The sequence below is a fragment of the Drosophila sulfurigaster genome, chromosome 2L (genome assembly GCF_023558435.1).
Source record: "Drosophila sulfurigaster albostrigata strain 15112-1811.04 chromosome 2L, ASM2355843v2, whole genome shotgun sequence".
Classification (NCBI taxonomy): Eukaryota; Metazoa; Arthropoda; class Insecta; order Diptera; family Drosophilidae; genus Drosophila; species Drosophila sulfurigaster.
In genome coordinates this window covers 4,597,479-4,611,938 of record NC_084881.1, presented here as the reverse complement: position 1 = coordinate 4,611,938, position 14,460 = coordinate 4,597,479, and the positions used below count along the sequence as shown (strand labels likewise).

At 36.4% G+C, this 14,460-nt stretch overlaps 1 protein-coding gene across 3 annotated transcripts in view; it reads right to left on the bottom strand.

Moving 5' to 3' along the window:
- LOC133840519 (inactive dipeptidyl peptidase 10) overlaps positions 1–14,460 on the bottom strand; it is a 39,779-nt gene that overhangs the window by 21,984 nt on the left and 3,335 nt on the right. The gene's annotated exons all lie outside the window — the stretch shown is intronic.

Genomic DNA, 14,460 nt, shown 5'->3' with positions numbered 1-14,460 from the left:
TTGTGTGTGTCTGTGTGTGTGTGTATTACTGTGTAAGAAGAATGTTGTATATGTAGTGTTAATAGCGTTACATTTTCAATTTGAGTTGTGGCGTCTAAATAATAATAAAATAAATGTGTACTGAATGCATCTAATGTAAGAAAACTGAGCAAGGAATGAAGCGAAATGTGACACCTGGAAGAGTGCAACTGTAATTTGAGGACAAACAAGAAGAATTATACGTTATTGTGATGATAATAAACGAAGGACAACGTAAATTAAATGCCTATATATTTGTTGTATTGAGCATTACATGTTTAGTTAATGTAGTGGAGGGAGATATGCAAAGAGAGTGAGAATATAAATGGAGGGTGTATTTATTGCTGTAATAGTTAAGTTAAATATAAACTTTATTAAAAAACGCTGTCAATATCAGAAGGAAGCTCATATCACTAGCACTGACAATATAAATTACAGGATTGCATTCGATTACTAAGTTCCATACGATTAAAAGTGTTTACAGGGTCTGCAACTTAAGGTAGGCATATAAAATTTATAAATATTCATATGTTTGCAACTCTTTTAAGGAAGAAGTGGTAATGTAAAAAATCTTTTAAAAGGCGAAACTCTTTCTAGAGTGTCAGTAAAAAAGAGAGGAGTGTGAACATAATTAATTATGCCAATCTAGTTAGTTAGTTTAGCGCATAAAAAGTATGTTAAGAAGTAACAATATTTTCTAAAATATACCTTTTAGCGATATAATAAAAAACATAGCTACTTTCTTTTAAAGACCAAAACTAATTTCTACATATTTAGTTTGAGAACCTAAGCATATTTATGGACTGCAATCAATATAAATTATTCCCTCATCGTAGTTGATAAATAGATAAAGACAACAATCACTTTCTCTGAATTTATTTAACCCAGGTGACAAAAGAAGGCAACCATTCAATGTGAATAAGTCGACTAACATTATTGATGACTTCACTTCGCAAGCAACTTTTAATGGTCGACCTAAATAGTTCCAGCAACTACATACATAGTCTACGGGCCAAGCGGTGACAGTCATAATCCACACAAGGATCACGTATATTTTGTGAAATTTTGGAAGTCATTCGTTTGTCTTAACACAAAGCTTTTGCGTTTACTGTTGTTGTTGTTGTTGTCGTTGCTCTAGTCATTTTAGGCTGTATTCACTGTGCGCACGATATGACAATGCAGAACTTTTGCCTTTCAGTTTGCTATGCATACACTTTCTGACTGTCACTGCCACATTTTGGGGAACTCCTGAGAAGCATAAAGCTCCACGCATAGCTATAAATTAAAAAATACAATCAAAAGGAATCAAAATTGCGAGCTTTTTCTTCCAGGATACGCTGCAAAAACAATGGAAATGTTTGACTACAACAACTGCAACAAAAGTTACAACAAACAATGGCCACATTAATTTTTGCGTAACCAAATTGCTGGCAGAAGTTTTCGCCTGGTCAGCCAAGCGATGCTATTATTGTTTTCAACAAAAAAAAAGGAAAAACAATGATTTTAATTTTTTAAAGTAATTTTGTTTTAATAAAAACCATTTTTTACCAAAAAAGTAAAAAGTAACAGCAGGACAACAAATTGAATGTAATGAATAAAATGTTGCATTGTTGACGCAAGGACTCGCTAACTAACTGAATGCTGACCATGGAAAACAACAAAAAGCAGGCAGCCAAAGTAACAACAGTCCCTATCCAACCAGACTAACTCACACTCACACTCAACCTCCCCGCCTCCCTCAACACATGCTGCTCGAAATGCTAACATGTAACAAACGTGAAACAAACTCGGCAACATTTTTTTGCGTGCATCACAAAAACACGTTAGGATGTCCTTAATAATAATAAAAGCGTTAGCAAAAATACTATACAAGTTTTTGTGCAATTTATGAAATAGTTTTTACATTGTTTTCTAAGAATATACACAAAAGTATTTCACATTTTTATCGTTGCTTCTTGAAATATAATTTGATACATTTTTATTCTCAAGCATTCCCAAAGCTGAATAAGCTATGGAAGAGTATTCAAACATCGACTCTCGATACGAATACGTTATGCTAGACAAAACATTTTGTGCAAAGTGTGCGCTTGAATATTGTTATCAACATGTTGACATTCGTTCGAGTGCCACCCCTTTTCGCTCCCTCCCTTCTCTCTACTATATATGTTATGTATGTTATATGAATATCTCTCTGGGTCTCTTTCGGTATTGTGGCTGACTTCCGGGCGTAATGCAACCGTGCGTAAGCGGCTTCCGCTTGGGAGACGAAGGCTCTCGAGCTCTACGCATATATCATTGTCAAATGCTTTCATATCGTTTCATGCCATTTTGCAGAAATTTAAATTTATTGCTTCAATGAAGCGGCAAAACATATGAATTGTGTATTGTTTAAAACTAACGCTCGCTCTCTAAAAAAAAAAGAGTTCGTGGTATGTAAGGGGCGCTTCAAATGTGAATGCAAATGTCTGGTCAGAGCAGGACACATGACGCAGGATACGTACATATGTCAAGTGCAAAAATCAATTGCAGTCACTACCCACAAAACGTGTTGCAGCCAGCAATTTGCCAGGACACTTTTGTGGCCGCTGAAGTTGCCACTGCCCTCGTCAGTGGCACTGCGAATGCCACTGCCACAGTTGGTACGCCGTGGTACGTGCCACTTATGTTGCCGTAGACTTTAGTGGCAGCCAGTCCATGGAGCACGTAAGCCGTAAACGTTTTTAGTGGATTTGTGCGGCGTGGCTGGGTTACGACAACCCATAATGTTTCATTAGTGGCTGTTGGTTCGCTGCTTCTTGGCAGCGTCTGGCGTCTGAAGTCGCCCCTTAAGCTGCGTGTGTGCTTTAGGTTTCAAGTCTGTCCCTCATCCTTACACCATTGATTGTCATGTTGTTGTCCGAGTACAACGTGTGGCCAGCCGATGCTCCTACGAGCATAACCAGCCAAGCAGTCCAAATGAATCAATCGATAGCCTGGGTATTGGATTTGTACTAATTCAATAGAAATTGAGTTCGCTCGAGCAATCAGTCTCTTAAGGATCGAGCAGGTAATCAAGTTGGAAAGCGGTAATGGAACGCACCATTGCAATGCATATTTATTTTCTCTAAGAAAAGGCAGCTAAGCAACTTTCCAATTAAGCAAGTAACAATGTTCAAATAAGAATGTGAGATTCATTAGTTGGAAACACAATGTAGTTTACTTACTAGAAAAATTGGTCGAAATATAAATATGTGTACAAAATGAATGATGTTTTTATGTGGAGTACACACCGTGAAGTGAATTATCGATGTAAGCAAAAAAAAAGCATCGATGTATCGATCTATTTTGAAAACACCGATAACATGGATTATGCTATCGATGTTCTATCAGCTCTAGTGCCATCATTTCCATCGAACGGACATAACTTCAACAACATCTTTAATGTGTACAAATATCAAACAATTTAGCTGAACTTAGCTGGCTCAGGAAGATATTTATTGCTCGTGTACGAATATATGTAGTAGAATGTACACCATGTGTACTTCACACATACATATATAGATATGTCTGTATGTAGTTAAATGACCTTTAAATACTCTGCGGCATTTACGTTAATTTTGCCGACACATTTTAAGATAGAAATCTAGATATATGTATGTATGCATATAAATATGAATTGTTTCATCATTGGCTCGTCGCAATAAAACGCAAATGTTGTCGTAGCGCCTGGTCAGAGGACGAAACACAGAAAATATGTGTATACTATATCTGAATATATGAGTATGTATATTGTGTGACATAAAATTAGGCGGAGGTCATTAACAGAGAGCAGAGTCCTTGTACCAATGCGACAGCATGGATCGTCGTTGTAGTCGGAGTCGTGTGGTCATAGTCGTTGATAGAACAGGCGGATGGTGAGGATTGCAAGGATTGCACATTAGTTTTAATGCATGTTTCATGCGCCATTAGGCTTAATTAGTGGCGTTCTCATTGCTGCTGCCCGGCTCAACTTAAATGAGTTTCAATGCTGCGAACAGCAACCGCTACGCATAGGGGAACCAAATGTGTCACGGAAGCAGTGGAAGCAGTGAACAATGTGAGGTTTCCTGGGTGGCTCATGGTTTTTAAAAACCTGTCGTTTGGCATGCATTTTTATTATTGCATTTCGTTGCATCCTGTGGTTGCCATTGCACTTTGTATAAATCGTTGGCTTAACACAACCCGCTGCCTTCCGGTGGGCATGTTCATGTGAAGAGGAATTGAAGTGGATAGAAGACAGCAAGAGGAAAAGTAAAAAAGCCTGATCGGCAGCAATACCAAAAAAATAAATGAAGATTCAATTAAAGAAAATCTTAAATGCCGTCCTCGCAACGGACAGCTTAAAGCCAACAACAAACCAACATTCAACTGCTGACTGACAACGACAACACGGACATAAATTGTAGCTGTTATATGGAAGTGTTCATTTTGGGTTCTTCAGTAACCAGCCAACTTCCTAACTGAGCATCTGAGGTTTCCATTTACATTGCTATGCCTGTGCCTCGGCTTCTGCCTCAGTTTCTCCCTAAGACTCTGTTTCTACTTCTGTCGTAAGTTAGCCAGCAAAAACCAAATTTAACTGTTCATTGCTACCGGCATTCCATTTGACAACCCACTCCGGTCCGTCCTCGCCAGAATAGCGCCCACGCCAACGGCAAGTGCTGACAGATCTAGCTTTAATCTTGCTAGCATTCCATTGATTCATTCGGAGTATAATTGTTTTCATTTAAAAAAAACTGGTTAGTAAAATCAAACAAAATATCTTTTTGGTTTTTCATTTAATTTGTATTCTAACTATAATTTACAAATGTTTGCTGAAAATATATTTTATTTAATGAATATATTTTATCGAATGAAATACCATGTGCAATTGTGTTTAGTGTTTATCATTTCATTATCCATTTAAAAATATGTTGTTTGGCTATTATTATCTGCTGTTTTCTATTGATGGAAATTATTGGTTTTGTTCTGTTTACAAATAAACCATTTTTTTGCCTAATCAATTTATATGGAAATGGAAATTATTATTGAAAACACATTTGCTTAGTGCATAAACAAATACAGTAGTATTACTTAGCGCTTATGTGTTTACTAATTCATAATTCTCTATAAAAACAGATTCCTTTTTAAATTTGTTAGCTATATTTGAGTTTTAAGTGGTATTTGGCTTGGCATCCCTAACGTACTTTGGTTGTGCGGTGATTGCTGGCAATGTTCTACCCCATCGACTGGCTCATTCCTGACGCCGTTTTTATGGCCCAAGACTTGGAGTACTTTGAGCCATAAACAGCGAAGCCCCAACGCCATTGAAGCAAACAAAATGCTTGACATGTTTGCCCAGACGACGTGGCAGTCGCAGTCAAAAGTGGGTCTATTTTTGGGCCCCAACCTTAGCTTAGTTAACTGGGGCATGTTTTGCTATTGAAAAGCAGCACATAAAACGCCAAATTATTCTCAAAGTTTCGTAGTCACACTCTCTGTCTCGGCTAGCCAGAGTTAAAGCAAATGAACCAATAAAGACGCTCGAAGGGAGTTGATAGCAAGTTGATGTCAGTTTGTCGCCGGCTTTTTGTGCTGAATATGAATCGAGTTGCAAGTTGATTCCAAAGTCAAATTTATTACCCACACAATTTCGACGAAAACATTATTCACCTTGTAAAAGTCAAGTTCAAAAAAGCTGAACCAAAATTGCAGGCAAATGAAAATAAACAAATTCCGTCGCTGAGTAATGTAAAAATCTACAAATATTTTACAACAATAAACAGGCTCTGTTTAAATAACAGAATCGAAGAAGAAAAAAGCTCGATAAATATCAATAAACAAACGTGCACCCATTCAATCTCCCCCGCTTCCCTTTCAACAAAGATCCCAACCACAACGCTGCGGCTACTCAACATTCGGCAGAGTAAGAAAATCAATTCAAAAGACAATGCTGAATCACGTTGTACATACATGAATCTTTTCTGCGTTAATAATTACAGGGTGCTATGCCTAGTATGAGGATGTACTTCAACACGTAAAGAGAATACATAAGTATATATATGAAATACTTATTTAAGTATTATTATTAGTATTAATATTAGAAACGGAAGAAGCAACACAGTCAGAATTTTCTCATTTTTGTAAACGGCAAAAGACAATTCGAACAGCCTCTATCGCCAATATCGTCAATTGTTAGTCGTAAGACAATTATTATTAGGCAAAAGTCTATATTCAGCGTAAAGATGTCCTCGAAAATTCGAAAAGATATGACATAGTTTTTATTGATTCCAGCAAGACAACTCATAAATATGAATCGAAATACATTGTAAAAACTGTGGAATAATTGCAAATTTAATGCGATTTCATATATTTGTGACAAACTAAGCAGTCGACTATGTTCGTAATTAATCACAGCCAAAGACATCTATTGCGAAATGTAGACAGACTATTTACAAATTTATTGTATGCTTGTCTATTTATCATAAATGTAGTCAATTGCCTGCCTTGTTGTCAGGCTATGGTAAGCATGGCATGACAAGCAAACGGGCAAAAAGCCTAATAAAACAACAATTCATGCGCACATACTCTTCAAGAGAGCGAATAAGGCACAAACAACTATGAACATAAACATATAAACAAATTTCTGCTAGCTGGCAAAAAGCTTTTAATGTAGAACGCGGCGTATGCGCAATATTTTACATTAAGCCAACAAACAAAATGAGACAAATGAGTTCTGTACGCGATGGCTTCTGTTCTTTCTCTTTCCTCATCCCCTTGCGTATATTTGTCTTGCTTTAAGATGCAAGTTGCCTCCGGCTAGGTAAAATTATTATTGAAATAATTTTAATGTTTTTGCCATTCCATTTACAGTCGATTTTGATGTTCGACCCAACTGATTGCCAGCCGCCGATTTAGGTAGCAAATTGCAAATTGGGGTCAGGGGCGTTTACTTTCATTTCCGGGTTTCACTTAAATGCACATCAATTGTGAAAAAGCGAAACGTAAGCAATGTGCTTTAAAATAATTGGAATTAAAATTCATTATTTATTTAGTCATCGCAGCGGGCAGCTCATTAATTAAAATATAAGTAAACATTATTTATAGCATAATGGAAAAGTGCCTCAAAAATGACCAGAATAAATTTAAACGAAACTAAACAAAATTCAATTAAGCAGAACAACTCTACATAAATACATATTTTTGTATACCGCTTGAATACATTTTAGAGGTAAATGTGTTAATTAAAGCTATCGACCTTTGGAAATTAATAATTAACAAAACACTTCCACACTTTTCATGTATATATGTTATATAATATATCCAGTGATTCCTCTTTTGAAAATTCAATATATTTTCGTTTTCGAAAATAAAAATAATAAATTGAGGTGCGAGTTGGATTTGCTGACTATCGTAAATAGCAATAAATACTTGCATGAGTACACACTTTTCCATTGTATTTTTAAAATAACAAGAATATTAAAGTGCCTCGCGTGTATATTGATAAACACACTCCTATAGTGAACGATTCAATTAGCATGTACATAAATATTTCGACATGAGTATTAAAGTTAATTCATTAACTATATAAATACCCATATAACATATCTATGATAGATTTGCGATTAATTCATATGTATAATATACAATATCTCTAATCGTAAAGTAAAGTTATTAGTTATTTTAAATCAAGCATATTTTTGAAGCTATACGATATATATTAGCTCTAATTAAAGTTCTTATCTAGAGCTATAAAAATAAACTTTTCTTATTTTCAAAATTGTTTCAGTTTATGTTATTTTCAATGTAAAGGGTCTCGCACCGGACAAATTCCGTCATGGAATTACCCATATACAATAATAACTATAGTAGTTATAATAATAATAATTTTATAGCGATCAGATAAAAATTGTCGAAGTTTTTAAAGAAATACTTTTGTATGGGCAAAAAAGCCTACTTACTACGGATCTTAGTTGCATTGTCTGACACTCTGGCATATTCTTTAGTCTATGGTATATTTTAAATGAAAGTACTCAATTTATTTATAGTACTTTTAAGAATTTTAATTTAATATATTATTGGAATAATTCCGCAATGTTTTGCTTTTATTCAAAATGAATAGCGGGTATCTCTCAGTCGAGAGCACTCGATTGTAGAATTTTTTACTTATTTAATATAATCGAATTTTCGAAAATTCGTCCAGAAAACTCACTTAATCCAAAATGAAAGACATTGTGGACTATCAGATACTCAAAAAGAATTATGATAGATAATAACGGATTGCTCAAGAAATTCCATTAATGCTCGAAGTTGTTAATTTGAATAATCTCCAATAAATCATTAGAAAATTTGAATGCATTGTTAGATATCTTCTGAGAATCTAAGCTAGCGAATAAACTGGAAATGCAGAGTAGCATGGAACTATTTGAGGTGAAAGTCATCTGTTTTTAATATTCCATTCACATGCAATGCATTGGAATGCCGATGGCGTTCATCTCTGTACGTCTACGGGATTACGTATACGTGTAGTACGTTCATAAGCGGGTGGCTCAATGCGAAACCGCACGAACCAAAACTGCTGCAGATATCATAATTTGGCCATCAATCGAGCGGTTTTCAATTGCAATGTATTGATCAATTGCAGGCAGTGCAAAATTACGAACTATTGAATAATGCATCAACGTTCAAATTGCAATTGCAATTGCATCCCATTTGCAGAGACAGCAAAATTGCCATGAAATTGCATTGTGCTTTATAATTCGAAGGGGAAACATGTTGCTGAGCCGTGTGGCATATGATTTTTAATCGCTTCACACCCCTCACTACCAACTACCGCCCTCAAAAGGTCAGACTACATACTCGGTGACCATGGCCGGGCCATGTCCATGCCAATCGTGTTGCCAACAGCAACAACAACAAGAAGCAGCAACAAAGGCTGCAACTGCAACTAGTTGGACAGCTGCAAAGCAAATAGCAACAACAATGCCAACAAGAAAGTGTCACGAAAACTGTTAAAAAGCGCTTCAGCAACTTTTACAATCAACAAACATGACAAAAACTAGACGCCCGAAACAAAAGCAAGTGTCAAATACACGAGATGTAAAATGGCAAAACACAAAAAATGGTCCAACAACAACAACAAATGCTGCATAACTTTGGGCACTGAGCTGAGCCACTGACTCATGGGGATCGTGTGGGGTTTTAGCCTGGTTGAAACCCTCACTTAGGCAGCACAAAATGCTTCAGGGGCCCAACAGCATAAAACAATAAAAACAGAAGCAACAACAACAAAGGCAATGTCCAGTGGCATCTACCAATTTGTTGTGAGGAATGCCAAGGCTCCGAGAAGTCCTGCATGCTTAACAAATTTATTTGGAATTTAGAAGCTATTCCTGCATTGATAACTTGTAAATCTAAAATGATTATTTTATTATTAATTGAAAGAACATGTTTTATTGTGACACAAAAATCGTTCACAAGTGAACGAACGAAAGCTATTCAGAAAAGTGAACGAACTTAAAAAGTTATTTTTTTCTCAGCTGCTTTTTGGTCGCTAGTTCGTTCAGGTTTATTTGTTAATTTTTGATCATCTTTTGTTCTTGTTCACATATACCACTTTTTATTAGACATCCTTTTGCGCTTCGTTTTCTTTCAAATGTATTTTAAATTTGAAACTTAATAGTATAATATAACTGTGATCCAAATCGAACGATCAACACAAATCTAACGACATACTTCAATGATCAATAATAAATTAAACGAAGTTTATGATTACGATACGCGCTCTGCATGGTTTATTGTCTTAACTATAACTGAACATACTGACATTGAAAGTATAATCGATTTATTTTTAAAACATAAATATATCTGTTTTGCAATATTTCAACTACTAAAAGCTTGTTTTATGTTTTTCCGCACACATCTGCAGAAAACGTAATTGTAAACGAGTGTGTAAAGGCTCTCTGATCTCGAATGTCAGTTGTTTTTTGAGGATGACTAGAGCCGGATGATAGGGGGAGAGAAAGAGGGAAGATGAAAGAGGAGGACGAGATGTTGTTACTGCAGCTGTCAGCTGAATGACAATGCCATTATGCCCTAGGCAAAGAGTATAACAAGTTGAAATTGCTGGTGAAATGGAATTTTTAGTGCATGGACATGAGTCAGCGACAAAATGCATAGCATACGCTTGCTATGACAATGAAAAGTGCTCCTTTGTGCGTATGAGTGTGTGTGTGTGTGTTTGTGTGTGTGTGGGCGTCTCTCTCTCTCTTTGCCACTATGCGTGCATATGTGTAAGTCGGTGTCTCTGTGTGGAGATGTAATGTGAGACGAGCGCTAAACGCAAATAATGAAAGTGGAACGATGTGCGTGCTTCTGTTAAGATGGATGCAGCGAGTCGAGAAGAGAACGGAGAACTGAGAACTTAGAACAGAGAACTGAGAACGGAGCGTTGTTGCAGTCAACAAGCGAGCGCCAAATGAAAGTGCAAAGTGCACTCTAACAAAGAAGTGTGCGCATGTGTTAGTAAACCCGCTGGCAGTGAAGTACTTATACTGCATACTTTGAGGCGCTAGCGCGCTTAAGATAAATAGCTGCGAGCTCCAAACAAATCCCTGCCACGTCGCACCACGAGATGCTCACTTTCTCTCGAAAGTCGCTAGCATCCGCCTCATGATGCATAGCCAAATTTGCGCTTTCGTTTTCTCCCCTTGAAGTGCTTAACTCGCTCGGAAAGTTTGCAGGCAGGCCAGGAAACTTTGCATTCCAAAAGGCACAAACATGTTAAGGGGAATACGCCTTGAAATACCCTGTAAAATTGTTTATTACAAACGAATATAAAGTGATGAAATATTTTATTCAATCTACATTTACACAAATAAGGTATCTGTTGAGCTGTTACTGAGAAAGCAGCCAATTTGTTTACTTCTACCTCTGGTCATAATTATGTTAATTAAGCCAAAAGTTCTCGGCTGGCACACACACATGCAGAGACATAAATACACAGCATATGGCATATGGTGTGCGATTTACGGCGCTTAAATGAAGCAAGCAATTTAAATTTGAATTTAAGAAGACTCAATTTCATACACAGAATGCGAGTATGCGGGTATGATCAAGTTTCTCACGTACTTTCAGGGGCAGCCACGTTTTTATTTGCATATCATTTAGCGTCGTCCCTAACGGCTGAAGAATGTGCTCAAAAAGGGCCTTAGACAAACTACCTTTCTTTGCGCCACACACACACATGCATACGCACACACCTACACCCACACACATGGAATGTAAAGAGTCGGTAATTTGCTTTAATATTAAATGTGTAACGAACTGTAAGAAATATGAACGTGTTGTATAGTGTTTGATGTGAACGCATTTCGGTAAAAAAAAGCGAAAGAGAAAACCAAAGAGTGTGGGTGTTGCAAGTGGGTATGTGCTCGCTTCATGGACATGAGCTTGTAGGATGGCATTGAGCACAGCATAGCAGCAGCATATGGGTTGATTCAGAAGAATGTGAACAGAAAGTTTAGATAATTTCAAGAGTTACAAATATGCAACTATAAATTAAAAAAATCATATAAAAAATTGTTTATTCTAGTTTTTGAATAGTTACTTCCTTAAAATGAAAGTTAAGAAAACTTTTCATTTTGTTGAATAAATTCGAACACACATGTATACAAGTAATATTGGTTATACAGAATAAGCTTCGATTTTAATAATAATATAATAATTATTATGTGTAAAGATTTGATTAACTTGAAATGCTTGCAATGCTTCCTGCTGACGAATGCTACTGCTACTGATCTGCTTTGACGACAGAATATCTACTTCGCATGACTGCTGATCAACTTTTTAAAACTGAGTGACCACGGATGATAACGATAGCTTCTTGCCTATCGACTTGCTAATGCTAATCGATACCGTTAGGTATATCGACCAGCCTCCACCTATGTTACATACATATATGATGTAGATATGTATAATTTTGAGATATATTTTAATTGACTTTCAATTGTTTTTAAATAAACACTTTATTATTTATTTGGTTTTTATATTATTTATTAAGTCTACAGAATAGTTTTCTTGTTGCAGTTTCGATTTTTTATGTATATTAAATGTCGAGAACTGAATTAGAAAAGATTCGTTGAGCTACCCACGCTGCCGACTAACTAACATTCTTATACGAATGTAGGTGTGAACTGCTCTCTCTGTCTCTCTCACTGGTTGTCTCTCGCTCCATCCCTCTTCTACAACGTTGGCTGCTCTCTGTGTGTGCCGACAGCGACATTCAAATTTAAATACAAATGTTGCACGTGCCCCATAGGTAATTCTACAGAGATGTGCGCTGAGTGTATGTGTCTGTGTGTATTCGACATATGTGTATATATGTGTATGTGTATGTGTTTGTATAAGTGTGCTCATTTACGCGATTGCGTCTGCTATGGTTTAATAAAGCAGCTTCAAGAATTTTGGCGATGCTGACGAAAAAATGAGGGAAACTTTTCAAAGACAGCCATTTGAAAGATGCTAACTGAGAGATGAGATACCGATTTAATGGAGGGGAGGGCAGGGGAAATAGGGAGGGCAAATAATAAAGCAACTTGGTGGCGTAATTGGCAGAGCCGTAAAGCCAGAAAACTGTAGAATAAGCAAAAGGCGCACACAATTTAAAATAAAATTAAATAGAATGAAAGCAAATGGTCACGAATTTTAAAATACTATAGTAAAATATAACATGGCAGGCGAGAATGTCATTTTCTCTGGTGTGGCTCTGAGGCTGCCTCCATGTGTGGGTGGAGGTCGTGGAGTAGTGCCTTGTTTGTTTAGCTTAATTAAAATACCCAGTGCAAATATGAGAAGTGATGTTAGCACCAAAAATTATACTCGCTCTTTCACTATGTCCTTGCAAAGAGTCTGCGAATATTGGCCATGAATATGTAATGCAATAATTATAATAATTATAGTTAACACTCGGATCAATTATTTGCACTTCTAAGTTGGCAATTAAGATTATACTTTCAGTTGCGCAAAGAATAAGTTTAGTTAGTGTATATTCATTTCGGCCAGCTAACTAACAATTTCACAATTTTAATGTTGTTTTCGAGCTGCCTTTGCAGAGTCGCTGTTGTTCACCTGCTGCTAACCGCGGGTCTGTTTTATAGTCAGCAAAAAGCAATTTGGCCTGATAGTCAGCGACCATCATCGTCCCCCGCACGCCTCTTCGAACCCTGCTGTCTCCTTTACTATTCTCTGCTCTTTGACAGCCTTTTTGTTGTTGTCTTTTGCTCAACACAAACTCAAACAAGGCGTTCCGTGTTTTTGCTCTGCGGCGTTGATATCCCGCTGGCTTTGGCACTTCAATTTTATAACGAAAGCAGCAACAAGGACAGCAACACCAAGAACAAAGAGAGCAACAGCCACCAGATCCACAACAGTGGCAACAACATTGACCGCGAATACTTGGCACCTGTCTAATGGTCTGTGGCTGTGCCACGGACTCAGCACTGACTATTAGCCATTGACTGTCCCGCATTAAAGTGTACTTTAAAGCTGGATATTCTTTCAGTTCTGATGCTATTAGAAAAATGAAACATTTTATAGAATAATCTCTGCCATTAAATTCGTTTGGATGATGGAGCGTATAGTTGATGACCCAAGATTACGCTAAGAGACATTGCAACGCAAGCTGAAAAGTTTATTATTACAGTTTAAAATAGAGAATATATGCAACCAGCAAAACATTAACCAAGTTAAATCTTGTTTTAATCTAAGTTATTAGTTATTTAAGTTATTTACTATAATATACTCTATTTAACAGATTAATTCCAGTCTACAACATATTTCCTATTCCTCCTATTAACTTACATTTACACATATGTATCATATGTAAAGAAAAGTTATTGTTAAAAAACAAGTAAGAAGAAGCACAATCGAGTGTGTTCGACTGTGAGATACCCCCGCTACCCATTGTGAATAAAAGCAAAATAGTGCAGCATTATATTTGAAATTCACCAAAGAATATACCGCTAAAAATATACCAAGAGCTATATTTGGTATATCGCTATAATTTTAAATTCGAACTGTACCATATTGACGAATTTGATGGTGATTGCCAGCCAAATCAGCTAAATAGCAGCAAGCGTAAATACATAAGTATTTCTTACTTTATAGTACTTCTATCATTTTATCGTATTATAAATACTATCGTTATTATTGTCTATACCAAAAGTCTTATTATATCTTTATCTCTAATTGTCTATGAGATCTAGGTATTCGTACAGACAGATGGACAGACGGACATGGCAATATTGTCTCGGCTATTGACTTTCTACCCTATGGGTAGCGAGTATAATGACAGCCTTCTAGCGTTTATCTACTTGACAGTTCAGGAATTCAGAAATTCCACATAACAGTCAGATAGGACAAGGATTTGGGAACTAGAAATTTCTC